General features: G+C 41.3%; 1 protein-coding gene across 7 annotated transcripts in view; it reads right to left on the bottom strand.

Annotated features, from left to right (window-relative positions):
- The window catches only part of EVL (Enah/Vasp-like), a 168,910-nt gene that overhangs the window by 67,908 nt on the left and 77,942 nt on the right, over window positions 1-23,060 (bottom strand). The gene's annotated exons all lie outside the window — the stretch shown is intronic.

Consider the following 23,060-nt stretch of genomic DNA (forward strand, 5'->3'; position numbering starts at 1 on the left):
CTGTGGGGGGAAAAACATTTTCATGTTTAAATGCAAATTTATGTTTTTCCAATGCTAACTAAAACAAATAAGCATGAAACAGACTTATGAACACATTCTCTCTAGTCTGAAAATATTTAAAAATGATCGTATGGACACAAAATGCATATTATATGGTAAAATAGGTCTCCTACCCAGTTTCATGCCTTCAGAGATTTCTACAATGCTGATCTGATTGTACTGGTTTGTGCTATCAGAGGAAAAAAATAATCTTGCCTATTGCTTGTAGTTTCTTTAGAAGTTCCCATGTTGAAGGAATTCTGTTTGTTTCATAGGTATATCTGAAGCCCAGGACATAATCTATCTCAATTTTCTTACAAGCCATTTATCCTTACTTGAATATCCCAAGTTCCAAGGGAAGTGCTAAGATGACTGTTCACTTCAGAACTTCTCCTTATAGGATTTAAGAATTTGAGTTCGCCTGCCAATAGAACAAATGGAATGGCAAACTAGATTGTTTTTGTCCCTTCCAATTCCCCCAAAATCACCAAAGAAATTTTGGAGATAGGGTGCAAATGAAGAAAAGGACAGAAAGTCCTATTGCACAAATATCAGCTTGTGTATACCCATTACACAAATTGTATGAAGAGGGTTTTTTAAATTGTTGCCAGCTAAATCAAAGAAATCTAACCTCATTTAATTATACACATATTAAAAATAAAGTAATTTAACAACAATCTAATTTATCATACCCAACAGACATAAAAAACAACCAAAACAAGTCTTAACCAATCTTCTATATAGAAACTTTATTTTGTTTTTTGTTTTAATGAAAAAGACACAGCTTTTTATGTGAATGAAACATCTTTCTTGTACTACACTACTGATGTATGTGCCTTAAATAACAGTACTGGATACTTGTTAAGCAAACTATTAGCAGTAATTCTATGCAGAGAAATAAAAGGACAAATATTTTTCTCTTTTCTTGTTGTATTACCTGCTCCCTAATCTACATTTTAGGTTTAGATTAAAAGCACTTTTTTTTACTTATAGTTCTCTTATAGTGTATTTCACATAGACACTGCATTCTAGGATAGAAAAATGCAATCGTAAAATACTTCTAAAAATAGAAAAGTAAATATTGATCAAGATAAAATTGTGATTAGAATTCCAACTTAATCTAGTGAGGTTGTTGGTATGAGAACTAGAACTCTGATCCACCAAAACTACAATTAATGCTCTGCAATGTGTACTGGAGAGACGTGCACCCTGGGGCCAGAGCATTTCTATTTGTTTTGTTACTACATTTGAGCACAGAAGTGGCCAAATTTGCCAACACTACAAAATTTATCACAAGAGGAAAATAAAACATACAGCCAAGAGCTCCAAAAATATTTCTCCGAACTATATGAATGAATGAGTGCCAGATGTCAAATGGGGGTTCCACGCAGAGTAATGCACATCAGCAAAAAAAATTCAAACTTCACACATTAATGAATGGGTTGAAAGTTGCTGGCAGTTGGCAGCAACTGATTGGGGAAGGAATCCTGGAGTCATGGTGAATAACTCAAAGAAAATATTAACTCAGAATGTAACAGGGGGGAGGCAAAATTCGGAGATTTTAAAATAAACCACCAATATTGAAATCCCCTTAGCTAAATCATAGTGACTAAAAGGATATTATGCAGAATGAGAAGCCCCTCCTCTCCCAAAAGGCACGTATACACACAAACACACACACACACAAATATGTATCTTTAAATAATATTTAATTTCATTGTGCAATTAGAATGATGGCTACCAATTTAGAACATTTTAAAAGACACCTGGAAGACTGGACTATCAGGGCTAGTAGTCTAAAGAGCTGTTTACCACTCCCTTAAATACTGCCTGCTATATTCAAATAGTAAGAAAAAGTTATCACTCTCTGGTTCACATCATAAGGCTTCCTGAAAACATCTGGTTTGGCAATGTGGGCACAGAATGCCAACCTGATGGGTCAGTGGTGTTATCCAAGTTGACACTCATGTTCTTATGGTGCTACAAATGTGGAGTTAATATTGGATAAGCCATATCATGGTACTGCTGGGTTCTAATTTCAGATTTAAAAAACTTTTTGTTTTTATTTTAGAAAGCTTCTTTCAACATGGTCCACTAGTGGGAGAAAGTGGCAAGACAGTGCAAAGCAACAGGGAGAAACCAGAACTACTCAACTTGTTTTTTCCACCCATATTTACACAAAGGGAAAAAACAGTCCAATCTATCAAAAACAGTACCATAAAAAACAGATTAGAAACACAAGTTAAGGTAGGGAAGAAAATGGTAAGTAAGCACCTGTCCACCATAGAGGAGTTCAAATCACCTGGACCAGATGGACTACACCCCAAGGTTCTCACGAAACTGGCAGATGTGATCTCAGAACCAATGAACTGAACTGTTTGCCGCCTCGTGCATCGCACCCAATGCCACTGCTATGAGGCCACGGAACAAGCCAGGTGGAGGTAAGAACCTATATACTGTACCAGTTTCTTACTGCCACCCAGCTTGTTCCGCAGCCTCATGGCAGTGGCATTGGGCAGGAGGTGGCAAATGGCCGGTTTCAGCATGACGCAGCTGTTTGCCACCTCGCGTATTGCACCCAATGCTGCTGCAATGCGGCTCGGCCAAAAGCAGCTGTGGAACAAGTGGGGCAGGTTTCCCACTCACCTGTCCATTCAGCTACAGCTTTGAGAAGAGAAGAGAACTTCGCAGCTCTGCCTACAGAGCCACCAAAGCAGCAGGTGGAGCGCCAGAGGCTTGGGGAGGGAGAGCGCTGAAGTGGGCAGTCGGGCCATTGGCAAGAGCAACACATCTGAGCGGAAAGTGTCCTCAGAACAAGTGGGGCAGGTAAGGAAAGAAATCCTTGCTCCCACCAGAAACTGCCTTTCTTTCCTTACCTGACTCCCAGCCCCATGCTGTTTCTCCTTCGCAATCCGCTGCTGCCGCCATGTACAAGAAAACAAAGGAAGTTTTTTTTTGGGGGGGAAAGGTCAATCAATTCCAAGTTCGCGATCTTTCACAAGTAGTTGGAATTGATTGATTAACCTTTTTTGCTCCCAAAAACCTTCATTTCCTTGTATGTGGCGGTGGCAGATTGCGAAGGAGAAACAGCATGGGGCTGGGAGTCAGGTAAGGAAAGAAAGGCTTTTTCTGGGGAAGCAATGATTTCTTTTCTTACCTGCCCCGCTTGTTCTGAGGACGCTTTCCACTCAGACACATTGCTCTTGCCAATGGTCCGACCGCCCACTTCAGTGCCCTCCCTCCCTGAGCCTCTGGCACTCCACCTGTTGCTTTGGTCAGCCTGCCAGCCCCCACCTCAACACCCTGCCCACCACCATCCAGCATGGCTGCCCTGGGGCTGCAGGGGCTGGCCTGGCATGGGAAGAGCACATGCTCTATCCTCCTGCCACCATGCAGGGTAAGGTTGCCGCTCCCGTCCCCGCCCAGATGCCCTCGCTCCCCCAAGCGTTTTTATGTTTTTTTTACTAACCAGCCTTTCAGCTACATTCAATTTCTCCGTTCACTTCTCAGCCTTCGCCATGTGTTTGTGGGACTATGGGTAAAAAAAAAGTTCCAACAGACTTTCTAACTTCTTGAAATCTCGCGAGAAGTTAGAAAGTCTGATGGAACTTTTTTTTGTTTTGGGATTACACCCAAGGCGCCTAATACTATTGGTAACTACCCTTGCTTGCCTTTGCCACAGTTTTTCTATTTCTATTTGTAGGTATTTTGTTATCTTCTCCAGTTCTTTCTCGTCCATTCTGCTATCTTCAGGCACTGCCACATCCACTATCCAGACTTTTTTGTCTTTCTTATGGACAATTGTTAAGTCCGGGGTGTTATGTTGCAGGTGCTTGTCTGTTTGAATTCTGAAGTCCCAGAGCAGTTTAATTTTCTCATTTTCTATGACTTTCTCTATTTTATGATCCCACCCGTTCTTGCTTACAGGCAAGTGATATTTCTTGCAGGTCTTCCAATGCACCATTGTTGCTACTTTGTCATGCCGCTGCTTGTAGTCAGTCTGTGCGATCTTCTTGCTGCAGCTTACTAGGTGATCCACTGTTTCTTCAGCTTCTTTGCATAGGCGGCACTTACTGTCTGTTGCTGTCTTCTCAATTTTGACTTTGTATGCATTTGTCCTTAAGGCTTGGTCTTGTGCAGCCAGAATTAGTCCCTCGGTCTCTTTCTTCAAATTTCTTGCTCTTAGCCATTGCCAGGTCTTGTTATTATCTGCTTTCCCAGCTATTTTTTTTAATGTACTGGCCATGTAGTGCTTTGTCTTCCCATGACTCTATTCTGTTCTTCAATTGGTCTTTCTTGTAGGCCAGTTTGGTCTCTCCAGTAGTCAGTAAGCCTTCCTGATATACTAATTTCAGTGCATCATCATCATCGTCATTATTATTATTATTATTATTATTATTATTATTATTATTATTATTATTATTATTATTATTATTATTCTCAACCCAGGCAGTTCAAGTCCACTCACAACCATTGGAAGCCTTTCCAAAAAGAAAAGGATCAGAGAGCTTTATGTCCTTGTATGTTGCATGTCCTAATACTAGGCTCAATAGTGGCAGATAAAAGGAAACTTTTCTTCATGCTGAATAATGGAAAAAGGTTCTCACACATAAGATGATCCCTCTCTTTTTAAAAATCCTGTCCCATCCCAGATTTCTAGGCAATCTCCTGACAAAGACTCCTACTTAAAATCATGAAGTGTCAATACTAATTAATACTTGTCATCCAAGTTGGTACTGTCTAAATGTGTTGGATTGTCAATCTACCAGAATTCACAAAATAGATGGAAAAGTGATGAAAAAACCTCCAGTTTTTTGAGTGCATGTACATTTATATTAATGGCAAAAAAAGATCACTGTGAGGATTAGAAGGAACTATATCCTTGAAGCTTATGTTTGGCAACTGTGAGCGTTCTATTCTAATTTCTGGATTTCTGGTACCTAGTATATCAAGGAGCCAGATTCTTGAATCTCTACATACCAACTTTTGAAGCAACTAATGGTCTTATGGTTATTTTTAATTCTCAGGGTGAGGCCAACCAAGCAGTTAGAACCTATTTCTCCTAAATCACAAACTTGGCAAGAATCATCATTGAGTAGAAAAAGGAAACAGTGAAGTATTCTTCTGGAAAAGATCCCACTCACCAACACTTAACAATATGTATATTGTAAGTACACTTAGGATCAATGTTGACTGCTGGGATTACAACTTTTAAGTAAGTAGCAGTTTTTTTAAAACACATGACAACACTTGAAGGGTTTAATTTCTTTGGGGACTGAATGAGACACTATGGTGGATATAAGATTGCTGCAGAAAAGCTGCCCTCCATTGCTGCTTTGAAATGTCTGGGTTTATATAACATGATGTCATATTATTCAGCAATTATTTTCCTAAGTCCTAGTGAATTTGAAGAAAAGCATGAAATATGTACCACAATAATGTGATGCCATACAAAGGGGCGGAGAAGGAGGAACTGGGGCTGATGGTTTGTGCAGCAGCTATAGATCTGTTTTCACATCTGGCAGGAAATGAGTCACAGCATCATAGTTCTCATTCATTTTGAGCAGAAGATATTCCTGGAGGATTGCATCTCAACCCTCATTATTTAAGACCAAATTATAACACCAACACAAAAGCACTTTGGCCAAGTTGTAATTCAGTAGTCTATAACTTTGGCATGCAAAACTTTGGTTCAATTACCATAAGATATAAATAACTTTGGGACAGTTCCCTGACTGGAAAAAGTATCTCTGTTCAAGACTATACAGAAATTCTGACAGGCAGTAAGGAAAATAATTAAGTTAACCTGGTCAACAATGTGAAGCAACTTTTTACACTAACTACGTTAGCTACATGAGGAAAAGAGGATCTCTCTCATACATAGTGCTAGATACCTTTCTGTATCTTCATATTCTCTCAAGCCTTACAAAGTTGTTTTACAAGGACATCAAACCTTTTTCTTCCATTTGCTTCGGTGAAGCAAAAGTTGGTTAGGTTTATATCGTAACAGTGCAGCCCCCTCTGATGTGTTGGTGTTGGCATTTGCAGCCAAATGAAATTTTCCAATATATCTGAAATTTAAGACTGCACATGCAGCCTCTCTGGAATGCTTGAAATATATCAAGTTTTGATCTTAGATGATCAAGAACTGGATGTCCTTAAACTTTTTTAATTCAAGTGGTTGAAAAAGTTTCTGAAAAGTAGAGAGAAATAGGCATCCCAAAAAAGTAAAGCCATACAAGGGAAGGACTGAAATAATACATTTTCCCCCTCACTAATCTTTCATGGTGACAGCTGCTCAACTATTAACTGAATGAATGGACTACAATTATCTCCAACTTAGCTCCTGAGGTATACAAGCAAGAATAATTTTTAGAATTATTTCCTTACTCTGTTAGGTCCCACTGTTATATTTTTGTTATTTACAGACTTAATACTAACTTTTTTCTTATTCTCCTTTTGTTAAAGAAATCCTATTTTTTTAATATCACAGTAACTTGCATGTTAATTTTATTATGTAAGATCAAGAGACCTTGTAGGGTGGAGGGATATTGTTATTTTGAGGGCTTACCAGTTATGCACATATGTCTACATTACCATCATCACTTCCAAAGTATTGTATTTACTTTGTTAGATTTTTATCCCTGCCTCTGTTACTTTATAGATAACTCAATGCATCAAATATACACGATGCTCCTCTTCATCCTTCTATTTTCCCCACAAAAACAGCCCCATGAGATGGGTTGGGTTGAAAAAGCGACAGGACTAAGACATCCAGCTGGCTTTCTCATGCCTAAGGCAGGATTAGAATTCTCACTCTCCTGGTTTCTAGGACAGCACCTTTAACCATTACACCAAACTGTTTCTCCAATATCCCTGTTCATCCCCTCTGCTCCACCATACTCCACAGTTGTGTTCCCTGAACCTTGTAATTTTAAGTTCTGTGGACTTCAACTCCCAGAATTCCCAAGCCAGCATACTGGCTAGTGAATTTTGTGAGCTGAAATCCACACATCTTAAAGTTGCTAAGGTTGAGAAACACTGCTCCAGAGAAACAAAAACTCTGTCCCAGAAGATCAGCAGGATTTTTAAAGTTTTCTGCAATGTCTCATTCATCAGAGCCTCTGAGAAACAGCCCTGAACAGTTTCATGTTTTTGTTCAAGCAGTAAAGAAAGAAAGAAAGCAAAGAAAAAAATATCACATCAAACAATATGCAAGCAGATATCGGTACTGAAGAGGATGAGATAATTTATCATTCTAGTTCTCTCTAATTTATGTCAACAAGCAAGGGCCAAATTATGTATCTGTAATATTAGTCCAAAAACAGTTGGACCATAATATGCACTTATAAGCAAAATAGATCACACCAGTCACATAAAACTTCAGCAGCATATTCTACAGCTGGGAAAGTTATGGGAAAATATGAGTTCTTTCTCTTACTATAAATGACAACAAGCAGATCTAATTCCTGTTGGTTAACCAGATTTTTTTTTAACTATTGTATGTGAACGCAATAATATATTTTTCTCCCAGGCCAACAGGAAATCACAAACCCATGCTTCTGACTTCACTAGAATGAGTTGGCTAAAGCCAATGTAAACTTCATTTAGTATGGTTGTTTAACAAAAAAAACCCTGAGATTATACAGGATGTACAGCTGACCTATGTTACCTAGTATAACAGAGGTAAAAAGCCACATGCCTGTTGCTCCAATCCACTCACTCTGAAAAATATATTAAACAGCTAATTAAAATTAATTTAATTTAGGGCAATTCTCAGGAAAATTTATGATTATATAAACTTATTTAAAACAAGATTGGTTGAATTGAGAAAATGTAATTTAATTACAAAGTAATATAACTCAAAAACAACTTCCCATATTAATACTACTTGCTCAAGTGCATGAATGGTGTTTGGCCTATTTAGGACCTGAATGGGATTTCCTAGGAATACCGGGGCTAACCAGGAGGTCAAAACAAGACAAATGTAAAGACAAACAAGACAAACAATGTAAGGCAAACTATATCTGTGTAGCTGACAAGAAAGCTACATGGACATGAAGACACCATGAGTCAAGCTTGACTTGAACAAAACTTTATGAGAAGCTACCAGATACTGCCAAATGTTATTTGGCCCAAATAATTGCTTTGATTTGACATAATGCTTATGTATATTTTTTCCTCAAGTTCAACACGTTGTTACATATTTGCAAGCTCTATTTTTTTTATTCCATTTATATCCCGCCCTTTTCCGAAGACTCAGGGCGGCTTACAAACTTAGCAGTAGCCTTCATTCTATGTATATGCCTGCTTATTAAGGCTTTCACACACACCCCAAGCGGCATTATTACAAAGTCAGCTTAATTGCCCCCAACAATCTGGTTCCTCATTTTACCTACCTCGGAAGGATGGAAGGCTGAGTCAACCTTGAGCCTGGTGGGATGCGAACCTGCACAAATTGCAGGCAGCTGGTGTTACTTAAGGAGGCTCTTGCTCCACCAAGGCTCTTTTTTAATTTTTGAAGATATAGTTACATAATTTTGAAAAGTCACACTAACGCTTTGAAGCACTTCAGTGTGTGCCTGAAAACATCTATGAGGTACTAAATGAAAGTTCTAATTCTACTGTCCTAAAATGATAGTGTGTGTAAATGTGGACTCTCTTGCAAAACAGCTTTTGAAAGTTTACATTTTTCAATTTCAATGATTTTGAGATGAACCTTACAAGTAAACCACTTCAGAGAACAGCTTTCAGCAAACTTTCTGTTACACAACAGCTGCTTAACACCAAACTGTTTCTAAAGTGCTCAAGAAGTGACACTGGGTTTGAAAAGATTGTATGAGATGCTTTTGAGTTATTGAAGAATTTGAACTATCACTAAATAGATTTCAAATCAGAACCAAGCACATATTAGGAGATTGCATGATGAAAGAGGCAAAAGATTTATTAGTACATGATTCAAAACAAAAGTGCAAAGTGATTATCTTCTTTTTAAGGAACACTATGAGTAAATACAGTACTTATTCAATAGCTGTCTTCCTCAATAAAATCCACAGTCTGCAAAACAGGAACTCAGAACAGATAGTATGACATTACTTGAAGCCAGATTCAGCATTATAATATAGAAATCCAAAGGTTATTGATGTAGCTGTGCAGTGAATCAAAAGATATTTTATGCTGATTTTCAAGAGACTTTACACCTCAGAATAGATTGAACTTTATTTTTGAACCGAGACAATTCCTAACATACATATTACAGGATGTAATATAACACATTACATACACAGGATATTCTACATATGATTAAAAAAAGACTATCCTTAATTTAAGTTCTTCACTTGGAGTCATGATCTCTGCTTGCATTCTGAGGTTCCTTCCTGATGGTAACTGGTGCAGTCCCCACAAAATCATTAAAATAGAGATAACATGATTAGAAAAAAAAATCTACTTTCCCTACTAAAAATAAATAAATGAATGAATCTGACCTGATCACTTAGTTATTTGGCAGATTGAAGCCGCTCACCTGTGACATATGTGGTTTAGACCCACCAGAAGTCACCCATTTCTGCCTTATGAACAAGCCAAATAATAGAGGCAAAGTTAATTTCAATACTACTTCTGACAACTAATGGTTCAGGATTTTCCTCCAGACAGATTTGATTTAACTATGGTGCCTCTATTTTATATTGTTAATATGGTTGGTGCTTGACTTCAAAATGGCAGGATTTTGGCCACAAAAAGAGACATGGAATCATGTTACAATGGCAAAGCACTGACATCTTATTTATACTGCTACTATAGAAATTTGAGATTCCAGCCTCAAAACTGATATTCTAAAGAAAATCACTGGACTGATACTAACTAATTCAAAGAAGAATCAAAGGTGGAAGGAATATACAGTACTGAAATTCTGTACAGTAGAGATGCCAAAATTCAAGATACCTTAGATGATAATCTCTACTTACAGGAATCTCTAATACTGGACAATGAAGTTAGATCTGATCATTACCAAGTTGGAAGGCTAAAGAAGCTGTTGTAACACTCATAGAAAAGTTATAGGAAAAATAAAAGAAGAATCAGTAAAAGTTTTATAGGTCATCCTCAACCTACAACCATTCATTTAGCGACCATTCAAAACTACAACGACAGTGAAAAAATGGGACTGAAAAAGTGATTTATTACCAGTCCTCACACTTAAGGCATCCCAATGGTCATATGGTCAAAATATGGGCACTTGGCAACCAGCATGTATTTACAATGGTGTAATGTATTACAATCATTCACGTGTTCATGTGTTCACCATCTTCCAAGCAAACTTCTGACAAACAAAGTTCATGGGGGAAGCTGGATTCACTTAACGATCATGTGATTTACTTAACCATTGCACTGATTCGCTTAACAACTGTGGCAGAAAGGTCATAAAATCAGATGCACTCACTTAACAACCACCTTCCTTGGCAACAGAAATTCTGGTTGTAAGTAGAGGAATACTTGTAATCAAACTATGCTAGAAAACCTGGAGAATGTTACAGTGGCCAACAGATTGGAAAAGGACAACCTACATACCAATACCAAAGAAAGGTGACCTCATAGAATGTGGAAGCCACCAAAAGTGCTTTTCAAAAGGCAACTGGACTTCCTTGGTTTCTTTCCCTTGAAAACATTTCACTTCCCATCCAAGAGGTTTCTTCAGTTCTGATTGAATGGTGGGGAATAAACGAATAGAATAGAAGAATGATGGGGAATAAAATAGAATGCTGAGTAATAAAATAGGATGGTGGGGAATCCTTCCATTCCCCAACATTCGATCATAATTAAAGTAGCTTCTTGGATGAGAAGGGATAGGTTTTTAAGGAAAAAAACCAAAAAAGTCCAGTTGCCTTTTGAAAAGTATCTTTGGGACAACCATGACCGGGATGATTGAGAATTTCCATAGACAACGTGCAAGGTATCATACAATATCCTTACTTTCACAGAAAAGCAAAATAAAACTGAGGAACATCTGACACAGATTGCAGCCCTAAATAATGTTTCATGTCCTTCCACCTTTTCGAAAGAGCTGGCATTTTTAAAAAAGGTAGAAGAACATGAAACATTATTTCTGATTCATGCTGGGTAATTGCCAAAACCAAAGAACACCAAAAGGAATCCGGTATGTGCTGCATTGATTACACAAAGGCAACTGATTGTGTCAATTATGTTGAATTATGAAAGGTGCTTAGAAAAATAGGAATTCTCATGCAAAACCTATAACCAGGACAAGAAGTCACAGTACAGATTGGCAAAATAGATTGGCTCCAGGCTGGCAAAGGAATGAGACAAAGCTGTATACTCGCTTATTATTTGTTCAACTTACATATGGAAAATATATTAAGGAAACAGGACTGAAGGAAGATGATCATGGTTTTAAAAATTGAAGAAAATCATCAACAACCTGCACTACACTGATGACACCAATAGCTGAAAATGCAAGTGATTGCAAAGCTCTTGTAACCAAAGTTAAGAATATAATGAAAAAAATGAGACCAAATATAAAAACTCGCTTGTGATAACAGATAATGCAACCAGTCTCAATGAAGATACTGAAGTGATAGGTAGCTTCTGCCTTTTAATGATTGTCTACCAGCACTAGGGGAACCAGCAAGAAATATGGATATGTCTATCATGCTGGAAAAAGAAGAAAAGATGATGATGACCAGCATCAATACGGATGGACTCAATTTTAGCACTAACAGGTACACCATTGGAAGACCTGAAGGACCAAGCTGGGGATAGATGCTCTTAGGTAAATTCAACTTAATGTCCTCTAAGAGCTGATACCAACTTGATGGCTCACAATCAATAAATCAATCATGATGCAAATGCAGTCCATGGAAAACTGACAGTTGATTCAAAATCTTACCAATTAATCTTCCAAGGAGTGGGCTTCTTTCTTCCAATTCTCAGGATCAGTGCTTATTCTAGAGCAGGGGTGTCAAACTTGAAACATCACGTGACATGTCAAGACATATCACGACTTTTCCCCCATTGTCGGAGCTGGGGTGGGCATGGTTTCGGCATGATGCATCCAGCCCGTGGGCCGGCAGTTTGACACCCCTGTTCTAGAGACTATCAACAAGAGAAAATCAGGTAGTCACAGTGGTAGGAACTTCCTTGTTCTTTCATCAAAGTGAAGAAAATCACACACACATAGTTATTTCAAGAAATATGAGAAGTAAAACTCCTTGCTTTGTTATACTGTCTGTGCCTCTTCTTAGCTGGAACATTTAATTTTAAACATATATTTATATAGTGGAGACAGAGTGGAAAACAGGATCAAGACCATGTCTTGATTTCTTCCTTTTCTTATGCAGGCTGGATGCATAAGATTCAAATTCTGCCTACATGACTTCCTTGTGTTCTGGGAAGAGTCACTTCCTCATGGTAATCTCAGCCACAATATATTTTCCCATTTAGGGTGAATATGAGATAGCCAAGATAGCATCAGACATGTAGGGACCTACAAGCATATCCTCTTGCTTAGGAGAAAGAAAGGGGTAGCTAAAACTGAATCTCATTTGTATGCATATCAATTGAGGCACCTGCAGTTACGGAGAGGGGGAGTGGAGACTTAAGAGACCTTGCAGACTAGATGACTCAAAGGCCAAATAATTCTCATCTCCCCAGAGAATTCTTTTGCTTACTATTTAACTGTATGGTAAAGAAGTGGTGATTTGCTGATTTTTTTAAAAAAATAAAGCAAAGACTTTAAATAAATAACATTAGGGAAGCGATGCTATTTTCCACAGTGCCACAAATAAACACTGACATGGAAAGTAGCATCACACAAATAGTTCTGTAAATATATTTAACTAGAACAGCAAATTAAATCTGTTTAGAATTGATTATCTGAATTCAGAATTAGTAATGTTGCAAAATTTGTAGCAATTCTATATGCAACTTGTGTGTCATGTTCAATTAAACAACAGCACATGGCAAAATAATTTCATAGATTTAAACAGAATGGCATTCAGTTCGTATCATACAATAAAGGCAGTTTAAGAAAACATTTTTTTAAAAGAAGCACTGAGATTCATTAAAATAAAAAGGCAAATCACTAGGTAGGCATATTAACTAACAAATAAGATTTAACCTTCAACCATAATCTGGAGAATGAAAAAAGTCACTCTGTAATGATAAATAAGCCTAATTTACTTTTGGGCTGATGATTTCAGAATTCTTACTTGTCATAAAACAGAATATTATTCTTCAAAGAAATGGTAAGTCATTCTTAGCAGGCTTGCCAAAATCTTACCTTGATGCCATCACAGAAACAACTCAATGTATTTTTGGAGAAAATCAGAGTACTAATGTATTGTCCAGTACAATTACTGCATGTAGTTTCAATTTGCAAATGAGAAGTACGTGTTAACAGTTTGAATGAAGCTAACTGTTTAACTTTATAGAGTCATAACCAAACAGGAAAAAGGAAGCTTTACCAAAAAAGAAAGTATACATACAGGAAACAAGTTATAGTTGTACTTTTGATAAAAAAACTCAATGATCAAAAAGTGATTGGAAAAAGACATGAGATTTTTAAAATATCAAATTCATGTTCAGAAGTTGGCACAATGGCAAGAGCTGAGGTTACAAAAAGCTATTACTATGTATACCAGCCAGCTGAACTGTTTTTCTGTAAGATTTATATTCCACCATTTTTCCAGGCACTCAAAGCATATATACTAAACCAGTTTGATAGGTTCAAGCTTATCAGTGAGTTTACATGGCTATCCCTGGATTAAACTGTGTGTCCTCTGTTGTTATTCAACAAATCCTGCAGTACTATGATCCACAGCATGATCAGTTTCTTCTAAGTCCTCTTAATAAATAAAGGGATTCTGGTTAAACAAACACTATCCCAAATATCTACCACAGAGGTCCCCAACCTTTTGGGCACCAGGGACCGGTTCCATAAACATTTTTCCATGGACCAGAGAGTGTGTAGTTTTGTGTGCTGCCTGCATCCCATGGATGGGGCTTTGCTTGTTTGTGTGGACCAGTTGCAGGCATGTCGCGGCCTGGTACCAGTCCACGGACTGGGGGTTGGGGACCCCTGGTCACCGTAACATGTCTTTATTGAAAATGCAGAAACAATATTGACTGTTGTTGTTGTTGTTATTATTGTTGTTGTTGTTATTATTGTTGTTATTATTATTATTATTATTATTATTATTATTATTATTATTTGTATACCGCCCTATTCCCGTAGGACTCAGGGCGGCTTACAGGGCAGTTAAAACCATGAAATACAAAAGTTAAAAACAATTAAAACAATTAATTAAATTCAAGCCCCAAAAGCAAATCTAAAACCCAATTAAAATTAAAAACCCCTCAGTCTGGGACAAACATCTCGAAGAGCCAAGTTTTCAGGTCCCGGCGAAATGAGCAAAGGTCAGGGGCAGTCCTAAATTCTGCAGGTAGTTGGTTCCATAGGGATGGCGCACCCACAGAGAACGCCCTTCCCCTGGGAATAACCCACCAGCATTCATTAACTCCTTAAGTAACACCAGCTGCCTGTAATTAGTGCAGGTTCGCATCCCACCAGGCTCAAGGTTGACTCAGCCTTCCATCCTTCCGAGGTAGATAAAATGAGGACCCAGATTGTTGGGGGCAATTAAGCTGACTTTGTAATAATGCCGCTTGGGGGGGTGTATGAAAGCCCTAATAAGCAGGCATATACATAGAATGAAGGCTACTGCTAAGCTTGTAAGCCGCCCTGAGTCTTCGGAGAAGGGCGGGATATAAATGGAATTAAAAAAAACACAAAAACCTGGCGGTACCCTGAGAAGGCCCTCCCTGTGGGAGCGCACAAGACGATGGGAAGATGATGCCGGCAGCAGGTGTTCCCTTAGATAGTCTGGACCCAAGCCATTTAGGGCTTTATAGGTCATTACCAGCACCTTAAATCTCACCCGGAGGGCAACCGGAAGCCAATGCAGCTCACAGAGAAGAGGTGTTACACGGGAGTATCGGGAAGCTCCCATCACAACTCGCGCAGCTGCATTCTGCACCAGTTGAAGCCTCCGAGTGGTCCTCAAGGGCAGCCCCATGTAGAGGGCATTGCAGTAGTCTAACCGGGAAGTCACAAGTGCATGAGTGACTGTGCGTAGGGCATCTCGGTCCAGATAGGGCCGCAACTGGCACACCAGGCGAAGCTGGGTAAAAACCCCCCTGGTCACGGCTCCTATATGATCTTCAAAACTGAGCCATGAATCCAGGAGGACGCCCAAGTTGCGAGCCCTATCAACAGGGGGTAACACCTATTGTTAATGATGGAAAAAGCTGGTCAGTCCGAGATGCCGGTATGAACAGCCACTCAGTCTTGGCAGGATTGAGACGAAGCCTGTTTCTCCCCATCCAAACCCGGACCGCCTCCAGGCAACGGGACATCACGGCGAGGGCATCACTGGGTTGGTTCGGGGTGGAAAGAAAAAGTTGGGTATCATCAGCGTACTGGTGATACCCCACCCCGAAACCACGAATGAGCTCACCCAGCGGCTTCATGTAGATGTTGAACAGAAGGGGAGAGAGGACCGACCCCTGAGGGACTCCACAAACGAGAGATCTTGGGGAGGACCTCTGCCCTCCCGTCAACACCGACTGCGAGCAGCCCAGGAGGTAGGAGAACCACTGTAAAACAGTGCCCCCCACTCCCAACCCCCTGAGATGCCGCAGTAGGATACCATGGTCGATGGTATCAAAAGCCGCTGAGAGGTCTAATAGGACTAGGACAGAGGAACAACCCCTGTCCCAAGCCCGCCAGAGATCATTCACCAGCGCGACCAATGCCGTCTCCGTGCTATACCCGGGCCTGAAACCCGATTGGTACGGGTCAAGATAATCAGTTTCCTCCAAGAACAGAGGGAGCTGATGTGCTACCACACTCTCGACAACCTTCGCCAAAAAGTGAAGGTTGGAGACAGGACGATAGTTATTCAAAATCGCCATGTCCAGGGCAGGCTTCTTGAGGAGGGGCCTGACCACCGCCTCTTTCAAGGCAGCAGGGCAAACACCCTCCCTCAAAGAAGCAGTTATTACTGCCTGAAACCAGCCTCGTGTTTCCTCCCGGGCTGCGTAAACCAGCCAGGAGGGGCACGGGTCCAATAAACAGGTGGTAGAGCTCAGCCTCCTCATGATCCTGTCCACCTCATTGGGGGTCACAGGATCGAACTCAGTCCAGATAACATGCTCAAGACCGCTCAATTCCTCCCCGTCAGACTCTGTCCAGTCAGAGTCCAAGCCGGCCCGAATCTGAGCGATTTTATCCACCAGATGATGACTAAACTCCTGCAAGGGCTCCTTCCTCTCCTCCTTCTCCTCCCAATGAAGGAGGGAGCGAGTCACCCAAAACAGGGCAGCCGGGTGATTATCTGCGGACGCGATGAGGGCAGCGAAGTAATTAGACTTCACCGTCCTCATCGCAGTGAGATAAGACCTTGTAAAGGTTCTTAGTCACAATCGGTCAGGTTCAGACCGGCTGGATCTCCAACAGCTCTCTAGACCCCGTCTCTGATGCTTCATCTTCCGAAGCTCCAGAGAAAACCATGGAGCCCACTGGGATCTGTGCCAGGTTAGGGGTCGCAAGGGGACAACACGGTCGAGCGCCTCAGTGGCAGCCCTTTCCCAGGCATCCACTAAGGCGTCGGCCAAGCTGTGAGTGAGGGACCCAAGTGCCATCTGGAACCGATCCGGGTCCATTAGGCGCCTGGGGCAGAACCGACTGGTCGGTTCCGCAGCCCAGCAGCGGGGGGTGACATAGCAGAAGACCAGCTGCAGGAGATAATGATTGGACCATGACAGGGGGACAACAGTTGGTAAGACCCCTCCCAGATCATCCAACCATTGTCCAGATAAGAAAACCAGGTCGAGAGTGTGACCCCCCCATAAGTCGGACCCTGAATTACTTGGGTCAGGTCCATGGCCGTCATGGAGGCCATGAACTCCCGGACTAACTCTGACGACCCTCCCAGAGAAGGCAGGTTGAAGTCGCCCAGAACTATAAGTCTGGGAAACTCCACCGTCAACCCTGAGAGGGTGTCAAGCAGCCCGGGCAGGGCCGTTGCCACACAGCTGGGTGCCAGGTATGTTAGCAACAGGCCCAGCTGAGCCCAAGTGCCACATCTCAAGAGGAGGGACTCACTCCCGCCTATCTGTACAACGGTGGTCTCCCGCGGACATAAGGTCTCCTGAATAACCATCGTCACCCCACCGCCCCTACCCTGAGCCCGCCGCCGGTGTAGCACACAGAAACCCAGAGGACACAACTCAGTCAGAAGGACACCGCCCTCTGGGCCCAACCAGGTCTCTGTAATGCATGCCAGATCCATGTGTTCCTCCTCGATCAAATCCCGGACGAGGGGAGCCTTGTTCACAACGGATCTGGCATTAAAATACACAAGCCTGAGCTCAGGGTCCTGATCCCCCTCACCCCCGGATAAAAGGGTGCCTACCGGAGGGTCGGAGCACGCCACCACTCGAAGACAGCGGGGGCGCGATCCCAAATGTTGATACAGCCCTCCGTGTAACCGCCTGCTGCCATTCCCAATCGTCGTGGGGATTTGCAACCCCACCCCAGTACAAGCAGAACCAAAAGTCCATACCCCCAACTCCATCTCACCGGGAACCGTTATAGGTCCAGACTGACAGCCGGTTGGTGAAACACAGCCCGATTCCCTCCCCTCCCTACCATTCTCCCCCCTCCCTAAACCTTTAAAATAACCGGCTAAAAAACATACCAGTGGCCTCTTAATACATTTCCACCAGAGGCCCCTATCTAAGCCCAACCACCTCTTGGGGTCCCAACAATTGGGCCCGTCCTTAAGGGAAGTGAGGGACATGGCGACAGGTCATATCCAGGAGGGAGGAGCCCCCCTGAGAGCATACAAGTCCGTGCTAGAGTACCAAATACGGGCCATAGCATAATAAAAACCGCATAGGGCGATAAAACCAAATGGATAGTTAGATGACAATAATGATGTTAATTAAGTCCAGAATGTATCTCAGTCCACCAATTCAGTTCAACTCGGCTCTCACCCAAGTCAGCCAGGTAAAGCAACCGCAGCCACCCTCTCACCACCGCTGAGGGAAACCCACCTAGGGTGGACTGAGTCCACAGTACCTGGAAGACCCATCCCACTGATCTCTCACATCAGTGCGTGGTTGATGACCAATCCAGACCGCGGACTGATCCCGGGACCATACCGGACTGACAATGGGAAGCCATGGGAGCAGGGACAAATATCCGTATTCTGCCCTGCTCCAACCAACCGGGCGTTAAGAAGACAGTCCTGCATGCCAAGACAGTGTAAGTCAGCCAATCTAGGGGGCTCAAACCAGCCCCCCCAATCCAACAAAGCACGAAAGCCATGCCGCGGAGAGTTCACAAGCCATCAAACCACCATAACTGGCAAAAAAGCGCCCGGCCACAGTCCTAACGGCCAGGCCACACCTCAGCCGATCTTCGGGCCAGCAGGCCTTCCGAGAGGAGAAGGGAATCTCCACGCCGCTAAAAATGGCGCCCACCCGCTGTTCATATCTCCGCGGTGCAGAAAACCGCCCAGCAGCAATCCAAACGGCAAGGCCACGCCTCAGCTGATCTTTGGGCCGGCAGGCCTTCTGAGAGGAAAAGGAAGCCTCCACGCCACTAAAAATGGCGCCCATCTGCTGTTCATATCTCCGAGGTCTAGAAAAGCGTCCGGCAGCAGTTCAAACGGCCAAGGTCTCCCTAGTGAGAAAAGGGTATGAAGTCTTGTAATAATCATTATAAAATAATCAGGATAACAGTATAACAGAATTGGAAGGGAGCTTGGAGGTTTTCTAGTCCAACTCCCTGCTTAAACAGGAAACCCTATACCAGACACATCAAACACAAGGCCCGGGGGCCGGATCCGGCCCGCGAAGTGGTTTCATGCGGCCCGCAAAGCCATCCTGGAAACAGTGAGGGAACGGCCCCCACAGCCTTGGCCCTGGCCCAGAGACCCTCCTTCTGCCAGAGACCCTCAGATTTGTCCCACTCCTGCCCAGGCCCCCATAGGCACCCTTGATGCGAACGATGTAGAGCTGGCCATGCCCACCAAGTAGGCCATACGCACTCTAGCCACGCCCATCCACTAGGCCACACCCTGGCCATACCCACCTGGCCCCCTGAGGGCAACCGCAATGCTAATACGGCCCTCAATGAAATTGAGTTTGACACCCCTGCCCTATACCATTTCAGTCAAATGGTTGTCCAATCTCTTCTTAAAATCCTTCAGTGTTGCAGCACCCACAATTTCTGGAGGCAAATTGCTCCACTGATCAATTGTTCTGTCAGGAAGTTTCTCCTTAGTTCTAGTTTGCTCCTCTCCTTAATTAGTTTCCATTCATTGCTTCTTGTCCTACCTTCAAGGACTTTGGAGAATAGGTTGACTCCCTCTTCTCTGTGGCAGCCCCTGAGATATTGGAACACTGCTATTCTGTCAACCCTAGTCCTTTTCATTAAACTACACATGGCCTTTGGTCCCCAAATTATTTCTGTTGCACTTCTGTGCATTGTTTCTAGAGTCTCAACATATTTTTATATCATGGCAACCAAAACTGGATGCAATATTTCAGGTGTGGTCTTACCAAGGCATTATAAAGTGGTACTAACACTTCATATGCTCTTGATTCTATCCTTCTGTTAATGTAGCCTAGGACTGCATTAGCTTTTCTTTGGCAGCTGCAGCACACTAGGACTCCAAGATCTCTCTCACAGCTACTACTACCAATCAACTCCCTTAAAGGGACAAATTTGAGTTCAATGTTCCAATTGAATTAGAATGTTATGTTATAGCATGAACTGAAGTACAGGCAAACCCAAAGTATCAATGAGTTGAATGAGGAAAATCTCCAAGCCAATGGGGGACATTGATCAATAGGCACAAGAAAGATAAGGTTGAATTTATTGCTGCTAAATAATTGCCACTAGTTACTAAACGTAAAATTTTATAAGAAATCAAGATACTGAATGTTGGCTCAATATCTTTAATAAGAACATGATACAGTACACTGTTCAATCAAAGTCACTTAAGATTTAGATGAAGTTCTAATCACGCTATGGATCCTGCAGATTATATATAGTTTTAAAGAGTTCACAAACTTTGTCTCACCACTGTAGCACATGACAACTTTCTAAATTCTTCCTGTTGTTATCACTGAGGTCAGCAAAGCAGGAACATAAGCACTGTTTTTAGAATTAGGTTAAAGAACTTTGATGTGCAATGTGATCTAATTTACAAGCATGCCTTTTTTTATGGAGGGAGCTTTCCTAAATCATTAGTAGCACTGCCCGTATTTGTCAGCTACTGTTCCTGACTATCCTCTTCAAAAGTATAGCCAAATATATTTATTTATAAAACAACAACCCTGAGAACCCAAGTGTCCAACTGCTCTAAGCAGATTTGCCCTAAGAAGCCTTTAACAATTTCAGAATTCACTGGAGGAAATAAGAGCTTCACATAACTTCTTAAATACTATAGCAATAGCACTTAGACTTATATACCACTTCATAGTGCTTTACAACACTCTCTAAGCGGTTTATATGAAGCATATTGCCCCCAACAATCTGGGTCCTCATTTTACCAACCTCGGTAGGATGGAAAACTGAGTAAACCTGAGTCAACTTGAGTCAACCAAATAATATGTAATTCAGCATGTACTTTTTCTTTTACTCAAAATAAATATTGCAAGTCATCTTCATAGAACATAAAGGGATTTTGAAGGTCATCTAATCCAAACTCCAGTCCAATTCATCACTACAACATTCTCAACACATGGTCTAGTTTCTAAACCCCTCCAGTAAATCAGAGTCCACTACTGCTTCCCCATTATTAAACAACTCTTGCATGTAGACCAGACATGTCAAACTCATGACGTCGCACGACGTATCGGAGGTTTTTCCTCATTGCCGGCAATGGGGTGGGCGCGGTTTCATCGTGATGTGTCCGGCCTATAGGCCGGCAGTTTGACACCCGATGTAAACTTTCCCCACAGGACTGACCCTTGTAATTTAAAGATACTATTTATTATTCTGTTTTCTGGAACAACTGAACAGTTCTGCTCTGTCTTCTCCATGACAGCCGTTCAGATACTTGAAGTAAGCAATTGTTGTGTCCATAGCCTTCTTTATTCTTACCTGCCTCCAACTATTCCTCAGAAGAGTGTCATTGAGAATTAGGCAGCATATTACATTTTAATTTAATAATAATAATTCAATTCCCTGCCACATGATTGAATAATCAAATGTCTAGAAATAATAGAAGGGCATTCGAAGAATATCTGAAGGACAGTGAAGAAGACTCACTGAAGTTAGTACACCATGAAGGCTTTCCAAGTACTGGAGAAATAAGACATAGCAAGGCAAAGTATTACATAGCCAATACAGCTTATAAGTCCTTGACTTATAATGGGAATTGAGCCCAAATTTATGTTGATAAATGAGACATTTGTTAAGTGAATTTTGCCCCATTTTACGCCCTTTCTTTCCACAGTTATTAAGTGAATCAATGCTGGTGTAAGCGGCTTGAAGACCCACTTATTTGAATTAGCTGGTCTGGCCTGATGGGGGAACATGGGCTTTTAAAATTGTTGTTCTTAGTATTGTATTATTGTTTTTTTAACTGGGCATTGGTTTAATCTCTTTTTAACTTTTGTATCGTAATTTATATATGCCCTGTGAACCGCCCTGAGTCCCTAGGGAGAAGGGCGGTATACAAATTAAATAAAACCTAAACCTAAACCTAAATTATTCACATGGTTATTAAGTGGTTTCCCCACTGGTTTCCCCACTGACTTTGCTTCAGAAGGTTGCAAAAGGTGATCACATGACCTTCGGACATGGCAACCATCATAAATTATGAGTCAGTTACCAAGTGTCTGAAATTTGCTCACATGACCATGAGGATGCAGCAACCGTGGTAAGTCTGGAAAATGGTCATAAGTCACTTTTTTCAGTGCCATTGTAACTTCAAGAGGTTACTAAACGAACCGATGTAAGTCGAGGACTACCTGTACATTAAAAAAAAGCAGGCAAAGCAAAGATAACACCTGCCAATGGCTAAGAGCAAGAAAAGTGAAGAAAGAACCAAGGGGATAATTCTAGCTGCACAAGAACAAAAGCAAATGGCCCAGTGTGAAACAAAAACCTGATTAGAAGGTCCTTCATTCACACCAGCTCACTTTCTTTCACATGCTAGGCTTCTTTTGCTGGTGCCTAAAAGAACCCCCTGGCCACACTTTGTGACTGCACTTTGTGATGGCATTGCATTTAGTGTGGAAATTCCAGTCCCAATTACCACCTGATCTTTTTTTTTTAAAGCCTTGGATTTTAATCTACACTCATGAAAATTCAAAAAAGGAGAAATTTCTGTGTGTGCTCCTGTTCTTCCAGGACTCAATAATAATTGCTTTGTGATCTTTTAAAGTTATGACAGACCCTTCCCTCCAAGCTACCTACATCCCGTCATGTGATCACATTTTGGGCACTTGGCAATTGGCTTGCATTTATTTGCATCTTCCTGCAGTCATGTGGTCAAGATTTTCAGCTGTTTCCCAGCATTTACAGTACTTCCAATTTCCAGCAAAAACTGCGCATTGGAGAAAATTGACTTTTTTTTAATGACTGCCATGTTCAATTACTGTCACAAAAATTTCATAAAATTGGATGCGATCACTTAGTGACTCACTTAATGACCACCATGACTTGCAACCATAATTGTGCACTTGACAGTCATGTTGAGGACCTGTACTTAAAAGAAGATACTACATATATCTATTCAGAAGCCATGTGAAGATTTATTTTCCTCTTGTTATCACATAGACAAATTATCATGCCAAATTTACAGAATATCCCCAAATTGAATATTTTATTTTTATTTAGAACGCTTTGCGGTAAGAGAATTTTAGCATTATTAATCTAAACCATGAATAATTAACTTCCTTACTTTGAATCTTGACAGACATAC

Source organism: Vipera ursinii (genome assembly GCF_947247035.1).
Source record: "Vipera ursinii genome assembly, chromosome: 1".
NCBI lineage: Eukaryota > Metazoa > Chordata > Lepidosauria > Squamata > Viperidae > Vipera > Vipera ursinii.